This window comes from Natrix helvetica (assembly GCF_964273705.1).
Source record: "Natrix helvetica genome assembly, chromosome: Z".
NCBI classification, from domain to species: domain Eukaryota; kingdom Metazoa; phylum Chordata; class Lepidosauria; order Squamata; family Natricidae; genus Natrix; species Natrix helvetica.
Genome location: NC_138554.1, coordinates 4,617,392 through 4,630,622, shown reverse-complemented (window position 1 = coordinate 4,630,622; position 13,231 = coordinate 4,617,392). Strand labels below are relative to the sequence as shown.

Genomic DNA, 13,231 nt, shown 5'->3' with positions numbered 1-13,231 from the left:
ACAAATCCATGTTGGCTTTTGGCTATTACTTTGTTTGCTTCTAGGTGTTCGCAAATTCGTTGCTTGATTATTTTTTCCAGAATCTTTCCTGGTATTGAGGTTAGGCTGATAGGTCTGTAGTTTCCTGGATCTAATTTTTTCCCTTTTTTGAAGATGGGAACCACATCAGCTCTTTTCCAGTCCTCTGGTAGTTCCCCGGTGTTCCAGGATCTCTGAAAGATATAATTCAGTGGTTCTGAGATCTCGTCTGCTAGTTCCTTCAGAACTCTGGGGTGTAATCCATCCGGTCCTGGTGATTTGAACTCATCTAGGGTAGACAGGTGCTCACTTACCATTTTCTTCCCTATTTCAATTTGTGTTCCTAATTTTGTGGTGCTGCTTTTGATAGGTTGGACTGTTTTATCCCTTTGTGTAAAGACAGATGCAAAACATGAGTTAAATAGTTCTGCTTTCTCCCTGTTGCTTGTCACCTTCTTGCCACTTTCTCCTAGCAATGGACCAATTGTTTCCTTAACTTTTTTCTTGTTTTTAACATGTTGGAAGAAGCTTTTTTTGTTAATTTTTACTTTTGTGGCAAGCCTTTCTTCATTGTGAGCCTTAGCTTTCCTCACTTCATCTTTACAGGCTCGGGCTATTTGCTGATATTCTGCCTTAGTTATGTCCCCCTCCTTCCACTTTTTATACTTACTTTTTTTGTCTTTCAGTTTGTCAGATAGTTGTTTATGCAGCCATGCTGGTTTCTTTTGGGAGCTGTTGTTTTTCTTCTTCATTGGTAATGTGTTAGACTGGGCTTTTCTAATCTCATTTTTCAAAATTTCCCAAGCTTCTTGAGTTGTTTTCCCCTCGAGGATTCTCATCCATGGAATTTTTCCCAAGCTCTCTCTAAGTTTATTGAAATTAGCTTTCTTAAAGTCCAAGACTCTAGTTTGACTTTGTTCTACTACTTGTGTTTGGATAATGTTGAATTCCAATATTGCATGGTCACTTGCCCCCAGGGTTCCTATGACTTCAACACCTTCTATCATTTCCTCTCTGTTAGTGAGAATTAAGTCCAGTATGGCTGATCCCCTTGTTTCCTTCTCTACTTTTTGGAAAACAAAGTTGTCTGCTAGGTTTGTTAGGAACCTGTTGGATCTTCCACTTGGTGCAGAGTTTGTTTCCCAGTTGATGTCAGGGTAGTTAAAATCTCCCATTACTATTGTGGTGTGCTTCCTACATACCTTAGTTAGCTGACTAGCAAAGAGTTCATCTTCTTCCTCTGCTTGGTTGGGTGGCCTGTAGTATAGACCTATGGCAATGTCATTTCCCCCACAACCTTTAATATTGACCCAAATGCATTCAAGATAGTTCTCATTATTGTTGTGCTCTATTTCTGTAGAGACATAGTTATTTCTTATATATAGTGCAACTCCACCTCCTCTTTTATTTGGTCTATTTCTTTTAAATAATTTAAATCCTTCTAGCTGTATGTTCCATTTGTCAGTTTCATCCCACCAAGTTTCTGTAATGGCAATAATATCATATCTGCCCTCTTTTACTTGAATTTCTAATTCTCCCTGTTTATTCCTCATTCCATGACCAACGGCTTTTCTTGTTACTTTTTTTGATGCGCAAACGGCTGCCTCAGTGTCAGGCTTACAGTGGTGGCCATTTTGTATACTCCGTTGGCCATTTTATGCCCTCCGGCTGCTATTTCACCTCCTCGGCTGCCCAAAACATTGGATTGCTATTGGCGCCATGATATCTGGTCTTTGTATTCGCCATGGGGAATGCGTCATTTAGGCTTATCCCACAGGCTTGATGTCACAGGGTTCAGGTCAGCTAGGACTACCCTGTCTATTGCACTGCCTCACTATGATTGAAACTATAATAATTGAAGCACAAAAAAATTCATTGGGGCGATTACAAAGCCCCCCTTCCAAAAAAAAGGCCATTCTATCATTCTATTCTGTTCTGTTATTCTATTCCATTGTTATTTTATTCCATTGTTATTCTATTCCATTGTTATTCTACTCCATTGTTATTATATTCCATTGTTATTATATTCCTTTGTTATTCTATTCCATTGTTATTCTACTCCATTGTTATTCTATTCCTTTGTTATTCTACTCCATTGTTATTCTACTCCATTGTTATTCTACTCCATTGTTATTCTACTCCATTGTTATTCTACTCCATTGTTATTCTAATCTATTCTATTGTTGTTCTATTCTATTCTATTGTTGTTCCAATCCATTCTATTGTTCTTCTGATCTATTCTATTTTCTATTCATCCTCTTGGACAAAGTTGCAGAATTGACTAGGCAATGATTTTTTTAGAGCAACAAATATTTACAGGTGTTGTTGACCAGTTTGTTTAAGCTCTGAGTGTCTTTTTCTCAGTGACAGAATGTTTGGACTTCTAAAAGACATTAAAAAAGAAAGATATAAAAGAGGAAGAAGGGAAAGTCTCCACGGTTGAAAGCATCTCACATGGCAATTTTGGGAACTCAGACAACAACAAGGGTGGTTGGTTTTTTTCACACCTTCATGCCAGGCCTGAGGGTGTTAGTAATTTGCTAATTTTTGTTTTTAAATGACACATCCTGAAAACATGAGCAAAACTTTGAAAGTCCTGCTCATCAAGGACATAATTGTCAAGGAGGAGCAGAATCCAGTCGAGCGACAGAAGTCCAATGGTGTCCCTGGCATTTGGTTCGGTGAGTAAAAAAAGAGGTATTCTTATTTGACTTTCTACCTCCTGGGAAGTTAGAAATAAATGAGAATATATCAGGAGAATGAGGACATTTCTGGAATCAGATGCTACCTCTGGGGAAAGGGGGAAAGGGAAGATGTCTTGGAACAAGAATTTGTATCTGTCCTTTTATTAGATTTCTTGTCAGTGTATTTAGTTTTCCTAGTGTTGGGGACTACTGAGGCTTGTTGTGCTCTTCATGTGCTCTTCATGTGCTCAAGGATCCACCAAAGGGACTGTATTTGTATTGTAGGACTGTGTAGTTGATTCTACTACAGTCCCTGAAATCTTAGTTGTACATCCTGGCTGAGAACATCATTGATGGAGCAATTCTGCCTAAAGCTAAGAATGGGTTCCTCAACTCCTTGAAGGCGATCCCATTTCGGTCAGGAGTTAGCAGGAAGGAAGAGTTGCACAAAGCAATTATCTTGTTGAGCTGGGAAACAGCCTGCCCCTCAATTAGAGAGAATTTCTGTAATGTGTGGGTGAAGATGTTGTGCTCATTTCTGCACAAAAATAGCTAGAAGGAACTGCATGCTCCATCTGGCCTACCTCACCACCTTCGTTCCTCGCCTCCTTGTTTAGTCTAATGCTAAGAAAAGCTACACGGGGATTAAGGGAGCCTGGCATTCATCTGGAAGGCTTCTCACTTCCAACAAAGGAAACAGCAGTGGGGCTACTGCGACCATTCCTGATTCCAAACCGGAGAAATTATTTGACCACTCAGATCAGCAACAGACAAACTGAGCAGCTAGCAGTGGGGCTACCCAGGTGTCTGTCTATGCTGGTGCTTCATTGATAAGCTTCTGGTCCTCAAGATTACAATTAAGTTACAATAGCTAGCGATCATCCCAGCAGCTTCTTAAAACCTCACGTTTGCCCAGATGCACTCTAGAGCTTCAGTCAAGTTATTATTCCTGATTCCTGAATCATAGCCATAAGATAAGCTACCTGTTGACACGAAACATGGGGTCACCTGGCTGTCTGCTCAAAGCCAAGGAAGAACAAGCTAGGTTTGTGAACATCTGGATTAGCTCTTAGCTAAGAGCTAGGAAGCATTAAAACAAGCAGCTTAGCCTTTAGGTCTGCTGGAAATTTCTTGAGCATCTACCTGAGTGAGGCTGTTCAAATAGTGGGAAAGAAGAACCCTGAGAGATGAGTATTAGGGTTAACAAAAGTTAGTGGGAGGCAGCAATACTTATTCCAAGCCTCAAACCCAATAGGATCTATATGAGGTAGTAGGGAGCATAGGAGCTTGCCACAAGCCTTAGGGTCAATTGAAAGGTTTTCCACCTTGTAGCTTAGCTCTTAACTAAGCTTGGAGGCAACAGTTGAATGGGGTATCTACTGTTATTCCATAGCTCAGAGCTTGGGTTCATCTAAGCTAGGGGGGTTCAGCTTGTCTTATCTAAACCAGGGGGATCAGGTTGTCTTATCTAAGCCCGATCCCCAGCTGAGACCTCCTAGTCCATCAGGCTGTTACATTCCAAAGAAGCAAGTAGGAAGCTACAAGCCTTCTAAGCTAAGCTTCGTGCTCAGCTGGGTGATTTTGCTTTACCTCCTAGCTCACTATTATGATTCAGCTAGGGCTGAAGCAGGTATTTTGTTTTGCTCAGTGCTTCTCCGGCTTGGCAACTTTGAGGTGTCTGAAGTTCACCAACTCCCGTTTTTGGAGCTCAAGACGTTCACACGCCTTAAAGCTGGCAAGATTTAGCTTGAGCTGCAATCTGGGGCTCAGGTATCTAGTGGGAATGAAGGAAGCTACCTAACCTTCTTCCGAGGCTCAATGGAGACATTCTTGCCAGATGTTTTAGAAGAACAAGGAGCTAGCAATCTCGGGCTAAACAAGGAGTTTCTTTATAGCCATAGATTCTATGAGCTTAAGGGCTGAAGCATATCAAGATGGGTGCTGAGCTTTTATATTTTTTAATGCCGAGATAAATCCTAGGATTTAGGAAAGCTAGTTGGGGAGTGGGGCAAGGCGGTTATCCCAAACCATGCTTAACTGGAAGACTGCTAGCTGGGTTTAATGTTTAATGTTCAGCTAAGCCAGTCAGTACAAGTGGTATTCTTAACCATCAGTTGCTTGATCTCCAACTGAGCCATACAACTCAAGTTGGCAATGAACAGGGAAGCTGCTTGCTCCAAGCCTGATGGTTGGCCAAGACATCCTCAACCCTCCAACTGAATGCTACAATTCAGGACAGCTGATCCAGAAAAAAGTAGACTTTATTCCGAGCTTCAATGGCCAACTAGGAGATTTTTTTGATCTCCTAGCTTACTACGATTCTGCTAAGCTGGAGAAAACAATCAGAAGCTTGCCGCAAGCTTCCAAATCTCTTGCTTAGCTAGAAGCTCTATGATGACTATGACTTGAGAAGTTGGGCTCATAAGAAGCTTGTGGAGAGCAACGGGGATCCCGAGGGCCTGCTCCAACCCTAATGCTGATCTTTCACATTTTTAATCATCAGCTAGCTCTGGAAGGTAGGAAGGCTAGTTTGAAGCAAGTGGGCTTATTCCAAAATTCATGCGAGGAGAATTTTCACAGCCGAGCTGAGTTCGTAGGGTTCTGCCAAGCTAATCAGGAAGAAAGGAGCTAGCTAATGGGGGGTCTGCTCCATTCCTTACACATCTTGGAGAATGATCTCTTTGATCATTCTCCAAGAGATGAGGTGAGTTCCTGAGTTCCTGAAAGGGTGAGGAGCAAGAGTACCATGATTCCTTCTTCAAATCTGATATTTAAATAGAAGATTGATGTCCTTCTTATAGAGAGCATGAGGGTTCCAGTGAGCTAGCAGGGAAGGTAAAGTAGTGAAGAACAAGGAGCTTACTTGCCCCAACTCTCATGCTCAACTGGATGCTAGGAATCAGTAAAGCTAGTGGGGAACAAGGAGTGGTGGTTGTGTTATTCATTTGATCTTGGTGATTCTATGGGCCAGGTCTCTCCACATCTTCTGATCTTGCAATACTTTTTTGGAGTTGTTTTATGCTCTGGCTGGTGTGAGGTTTGGTGGGGTCTAGCCATTAAGTTCTTCGGAGCTTATCTCAAATGTCAGGTTCAACTGGGAGATTTTTCACCTCCCAGTGAAGGGGCTTCATTGCCAATCTCCAACTCTGCTGTGTGGCTGAGAATGTCTTGCTCACTCAGCTGAGAGCTTGAGTTCACATAAGCTAGCATGGGTCAACCATGAGGCTTTGTAGAAACAGTCTTACCAGCTATTTGCCCTGCTTGAGATAAGTTTTTGAAGAGCAAGGGAACTAGCAATTAAACTCCTGCTCCACAGAGCTTCTCTACATTCATGGACTCTATGAGTTTGTTGTTGTGGTTGTTAGTTGCGAAATCATGTCCGAACCAACGTGACCCCATGGTCAGTGTTCCTCCAAGACTTCCTGTCCTCTACTATCCTCTGGAGTCCATTGAAGCTCACCCTGACTGCTTCGGTGACTACATCCAGCCACCTCATTCTCTGTCGTCCCCTTCTTCTTTTGCCCTCCATCTTTCCCAGCATTAGGCTCTTCTCCAGTGAGTCCTTCCTTCTCATTAGGTGGCCAAAGTACTTGAGTTTCCTCTTCAGGATCTGGCCTTCTAAAGAGTAGTCAGGGTTGATCTCCTCTAGGACTGACCGATTTGATTGACTTGCAGTCCAAGGGACTCGCAGGAATCTTCTCCAGCACCAGAGTTCAAAGGCCTCCCTTCTTTGACGCTCAGCCTTTCTCATGGTCCAACCTTCACAGCCATCCATTGCAACTGGGAAAACCATAGCTTTGACTATACACACTTGTGTTGTCAGGGTGATGTCTCTGCTTTTGAGTATGCTGTCTAGATTTGCCATAGCTTTCCTCCCCAGGAGCAAGTCTCTTTTAATTTCTTGGCTGCAGTCCCCATCTGCAGTGATCTTGGAGCCCCGGGAAATAAAATCTGTATAATTTACTTAGATTTCAGTAAGGCATTTTATAAAGCAGACCATGGCTTACTTCTTGGTAAGATAGAACAATGTGAGATAGACAGAATGAGCACCAGATGGATTTGTAATCACACTCAGCATGTGGTCTTTTTTTATAATACGTTTTAAATTTAATTTTATCTACATATAGGTCTCTGCTTTTTACTATGCTGTCTAGATTTGGCATAGCTTTCCTCCCCAGCCTCTTTTAATTTCTTGGCTACAGTGCCCATCTCTATGAGCTTAGGTCAGCTAAGGGGCGGAATTACTACCAACTGGATGCTGAACTTTTTTTCAATCCCCAGCTAACTGCTGGGATTTTTGATTCCCAGCTAAATGCTAGGATTCAGATAAGCTAGTGAACAGCCAGGAAGCTCCTTCAAGTCTCGTGTGAATTATGGAGCTCCTTGATCTCCATGTTGAAGTCTAGAATTCAAATAAAGTCCTGAAGAACAAGGAGGTTACTTGCTCCGAGATAACTTCAATCATCTAGCTGAAGGCTAGGAGTCGCTAAGCTAATGGGGAACAAAGGATGGTGATGATGTTATTCCTTCGGTCTTGGTTATTCTATGGACCAGGTCTCCACCCATCTTCCAAACTTGCACTACCTCTTGGAGTGTATCTATGCTTTGGCTGGTGTTGACTTGGATGATCTAAAACATATCTAAAACAGTCTAAAATGGTTGCTGGAACTGGGTATGTCTAGTCTGATGAAAAGAAGGACTAGGGGAGACATGATAGCAGTGTTCCAATATCTCAGGGGTTGGCATAAAGAAGAGGGAGTCAAACTATTCTCCAAGGCACCTGAGGGTAGAACAAGAAGCAATGGGTGGAAACTAATCAAGGAGACAAGAAACTTAGAACTGAGGAGGAATTTCCTAACAGTTAGAACAATTAATCAGTGGAACAGAAGTTGCCTCCAGAAGTTGTAAATGCCCCAACACTGGAAGTCTTTAAGAAGAAGTTGCATAGCCATTTGTCTGAAACGGTATAGGGTTTCCTGCCTAGGCAGGGGGTTGGACTAGAAGACCTCCAAGGTCCCTTCCAACTCTGTTACTCTACTCTATTCTAATTTGATTATTCTCAGATTGTGCCAATACTGATTTCTGCTTGGACTAAGACTGAGTTTTGCTATGTCAGTGAGAACTCGTTCCCAAACATACTTCATTCTCATATTCTTCTATGATTGTAAGTCTAAATCCCCACCTTTGTTTCCCCGTGGGCATGAAAATATGACCCCTTCTTCTCATAGGCTGCAGCTGGTAGTCTCCGATCCAGTGTCCTGTCTGTAAACAATGCAAAATAAATTATCTTCCATCGGACTTTCATTTTGAAAGTCATTGGAAAGTGGAAAGCTTGACCTTGGAGATGCAGATCAGCATCCCGGCTATCCCAAATTAGCTGGAATATTTATGATTTGGGACAGGGACTTCCTCCTCAGAAACCTTAAGAAATCTTACATTTCTTAACCTTCTTAACCCCAAGAAGAGAGATCAATGAAAGCCCAGAGCCAGAAATAAACTAATATGAATAGGACAGGACAGGACAGAATATAGAAAAGAATAGAACAGAGAATAGAATAGAATGAATAGAATGAATAGAATAGAATAGAATAGAATAGAATAGAATAGAATAGAACAGAACAGAACAGAACAGAACAGAACAGAACAGAATAGAATGAATAACAGAGTTGGAAGGGACCTTGGAGGTCTTCTAGTCCAACCCCCCTCTTAGGCAGGAAACCCTACACCACTTCAGACAAATGGTTATTCAACCTCTCCTTTAAAACTTTCAGTGTTGGAGAATTCACAACTTCTGGAGGCAAGTTGTTCCACTGTTTAATTGTTCTAACTGTCAGGAAGTTTCTCCTCAGTTCTAAGTTGCTTCTTTCCTTGATTAGTTTCCACCCATTGCTTCTTGTCCTGCCCTCAGGTACTTTGGAGATTAGCTTGACTCCCTGTTCTTTGTGGCAGCCCCTGAGATATTGGAAGACAGCTATCATGTCATCTCCTGGTCCTTCTTTTCATCAGACTAGACATACCCGGTTCTTGCAACTGCTCTTCGTATGTTTTAGCCTCCAGTCCCCTGATCCTCTTTGTTCCTCTTCTCCGCATTCTTTCTTTTTCTGTGCTCTATTCTATGAGAGAGAGAGAGAGAGTGCTCCTCAGTAGACAGTGTCCGTGATCTCTACTTGGGGACGACTCCTATAATACGACTCTCTTAATACAGTGTTGAGGGAATTAGGTCTCCAGTAGAGCGCTTGCATAGGGGAAAAACTGTCTTCGTGTCTAGTTGTATTGGCATGCAATGGCCTCAAGTGACATCCTGAAGGGAGACGTTGAAACCGTTTATCTCCTGCACGTGAGGGATCTGTAGATATTTTCTCAGCCCTCGTTCTGGTTCGTGCATTTTGCAGGTCCTCAGTGGGAAGCAAGCTGGTTGCAACTGTTTTATTTTTCTGCACTTTAACTATCCGTCGAAGCCTATGTCTGTCCTCTTTGGTTGTTGTGCCCAACCACTCAGTTGAAGTACAAACGACCGACTCAATAATTCCTCTGTTGAACTGTATCAGCAGATTCTAGGACAAAGTTGAGTTTTCTGAGTTGATGATGCAGGGAGAACATTCTTTGTTGTACCTTTTTAATGATGTTTCTAATGTTAGGTGTCCATTTTAAGGCCTGGGAGATAATAGAACTCAGAAACGTGAAGGTCTCTATTGTTGATATCATTTTCTTTCCAACATTTTTTTTTACATTTTCTTTTAATACAAACATTTCATCATTCATTAAACAGTGTGACGTCTAGGTACACATGCTTTGCGTCATAATAGTTAAAGCTTTCCACCATATTCTTTATACATATATCTATTCTTATTGCAATACTGGGACTTAAAACGTAACCTATCTATTGGTATAACACTTCTCTTCTTAATTTATTTAACTTTATAATACATTATTTTCATATTTATTCTCTAACCATTGATAGAACAGCTCCCATATGTTATAACAAACAGATTCTTCCTTTCCTTTAATTGCAAGTGTTAATCTATTCATTTCTGCACATTCTAATATATATTTTTTAAATTCGCTCACACAGAGAGGGACTTCTCCTGGTGCCGTCCACTAGGCAATGCCAACGGGCGACACCAAGGAGTAGGGCCTTCTCTGTGATGGGCCCAACCCTCTGGAATGACCTCCCCCCCGACATTAGAACCACTACTGACCTCCGCTCCTTCCGGCAAAAATTGAAGACTCACCTGTTCCGATTAGCAGGCCTGGCATAATTACAACTGTCCCTCCTGGCAAATGTATTAACTGGTTATTTTAGGGGTATTGTTTTTAACTTATTGTGTGTGTTTTAGGGGTTCAAAATCCTATATTTATATATATTGCTTTGTACAGTTCTTTTAATTCCATTTTTAACCTCCTCCATTCCAACTGTACATATTCAATTTTTATTGTATTTTGATATATTTTGCATGGACTGTACACCGCCCCGAGTCCCTTTTGGGAGAGGGGGCGGTCTAGAAGCATGAATAATAATAATAATAATAATAATAATAATAATAATAATAATAATAATAATAATAATAATAATAATAATAATAATAATAATAATAATAAATCGCATTTCCATCTGTGGGGATCTCTTCACCCTTCCAATGTTATGCAAATATCATTCTAGCTGCAGTTATTACCTGAATAATCAAACATACATTTTCTTTACTATATTTTTCTAACAAGTTACCCAACAAGAACAGTTCAGGTTTTTAGATCAATATGTTGCTGTGTCATCTTCTCCAACCACATTCGGGTTTTTTCCCCTGTATTTTTAATTGTATTTTTTTGGCTTCTACACACGTCCATTACATATGATAATATGACCCCAGTGTCTGGTGACATTTCCAACATTTAGATGAGTTGTCTTTAAACACTTTTGCCAATCTTTCGGGCGACATAGGCCATCTATAAAACATTTTATACAAATTCTCCTTGTATGCAGTTGTCATGGTTAGTTTATAATTTCTATTCTACTGTTGATACTCTGTTATCTAATATTGTAAGAGGTGATAGCAGAGGAGAACTTCTCCTAAAATCTACTATCATCTGCAGTTTAAGAGTATTCTGGCTGTACCATAGGGCCAGTTGATCTGCCTCTCATCTATATGCAGACCCATCATTGTCTCCAGTGAGGTCAACAATTGTTGTATCATCTGTGCAAACTTCAGTACTTTAACGGAGGGATCCTTCGAGATGCATATAGTGAGAAGAGTGCTAATGGAACGGTATTTGATGTCATTTTCCCTAGTTTCACCGACTGCTTCCTATTTGTTAGAAAGCTTACAATCCCTCTACAGATGTGGTCAGGCACAGCTAGCTGAGTCAGTTTAGAGCGGAGCATCTCTGGAAGGATGGCATTGAATGCTGAGCTACTTGGGTTAGTCTACAGAAGTCTACAGAAAGGACCCTTACACAGGCCTCTGTTGGATTCAAGATGTTGCAAGATGTAGAGCAGTGCCATATCGACAGCATCTTCTGCCAATCTATTTGCTCAGTAGCCAAGTTTCAAGGGGGGGGGGTTCTATCAGCAGACCCGTGATGGCTCTCAGGTGGGCCAGCAAGAGTTCAAAGAATTCAATTCTTGAGAATTGAAGTCCAGCAGTCTTAAAGTTGCCAAGGTTGGAGACCCCTGGTGTAAAATATCCTTGCATGTTGTGAGACACTTGGCATGCTGAATGTACATATCTTGGCAGCTCTTGGAAGCTCTAGGTTAACACTGTTAACGTATCCTAATACAATGAGTAGGGAATCTGGCTATCAGCCCATGGGATTTGGTCAGCTAAGGTTTGCAATGCCTTGTTTATGCAAACTTGGGGTGGTATAGTAGACCCCAACTACGATAAATGAAGAAAGCTCTTGAAAGGCATAAAGGACTATGCAAATAAAGAATGGTGTCTCTAAGTCCACCTCACAGAATTTATTTAGTTTATTTAGAGTAGTGTAGTGTAGTGTGTCAACTCACAAAGCATCCCTGGCCTGTTCTCGAGTTGCCGTAGGCAAGGGGGATGGGAAACTGACGAAGCAGCACGGCAGCCACAAACAGAAGCACATTCCAGACATATCTTTCTCAAGGCTGTATCTCAGGGTTACCCACAGCGGCAGGAGGCGAGTGATCTCTACAACCCGTGAAATTGTTCCATTGGTGAATGTGATTTATGACACACCCTGGAGGAGGGGGGAAAACAGGATTAAGTCTTGGTCGTAAATTAAGTGGGGTCAGAGTTGGCTTCACTTGGGCACGTGCCGACATGGAGCTCCTAAAAAAATAACTGGATTTCTTTTGAAGCTTGGCTTGAGGCTCATGATTTAATTAGGGCATCCATCGGAACCCTGACATAGGGTAGTGCAGTGTCATGTACACTACGAGTGTAGTGACATGTTTACATCATGAGTTGTTAATCTAAAAGCATATACTTCCTCCCTTTTTGTACTGGATGGTTTTTGCAATTCTTTCCACTCTTTGAATCTGAAATCCTGTGATTTGCAGGCAGCTGTCATAAACAGAATCATTCAGCCATATTTCAGCCATGAAGCAAGGGTTTGCTGAGTTGGAAAAGTCTGATTTGTTCCTATTTGAAAGGAGCAGTTCATCTATCTTATTGATGAGAGAAATACAGATTAGTTAAATGCAGCGAGGGGTGGGGAAATATTCTTACCCCCTGCTTCCCTGGTCTGTAAAATGCCTCCTCACTTTCCCCTCCTTCTCCTTCTCTTGTTTCTTTTCTGCTTCTTTCTAACTACTGTGCTAGAAGAGATAACCACTGTTCCCTCAGTCAGAATTTCGTCCTCCTTTGAAAAAAAAAGGGGGGGATAAATAGTGCCGGATAGCTGCTTGTTATTGAAAGTCAACTATCCTGGCATTCAAATTCTCATCTCTTGAGTATGACATTCACAGTGAGTCACTGAAAATAATAGAAAACATCAGAACTACCAGAAAGCATTTCACCAAGGTCGCCATCTTTAACAGGATATAAACTCACTATATTCGCTGTGTTATCTTTATCTTCCCCTACAGCCGCAGGAACCCCAACAGCCCCAACGGTGTTCCCACTGTCTCCTTGTAACCAAGACGTTACCACCGCTTCTGAAGTCTCCATCGGTTGTCTCGTCAAAGGCTACTTCCCTCAACCAGCCACGGTGAAATGGAATTCAGGCGCCATCACCAGTGGAATCCATAACTTCCCTCCAGTTTTGCTTGGATCCAACCGGTATACTCACAGCAGCCTGCTCACCATCCCCGTCAGCCAGTGGCAAGCCGAGTCATTCCAGTGCAATGTCGAACATACAGCCACCAGCACGAGAATTGACAAAAGAATTGACCGTGAGTCCAGTAAAGTTATAGCCTGAGGGAGAGAAGGGGATGAAATAGGAGAGGCCTCTGTGGGGCACACCTAAGGGAGAGAAGGGAATAGGAGAAGATCAATGGGGCCAGCCTGAGGGAGAGAAGGGGATAAGATAGGAGAGGCCTCTGTGTGGCACACCTAAGGGAGAGA

General features: G+C 41.8%; 1 gene segment (V, D, J or C); it reads left to right on the top strand.

The window, feature by feature from the left end:
- Window positions 1-13,231, top strand: part of LOC309381622 (Ig gamma chain C region-like) — a 110,030-nt gene that overhangs the window by 92,735 nt on the left and 4,064 nt on the right. Inside the window, exon 2 of the C gene segment in view lies at window positions 12,754-13,059.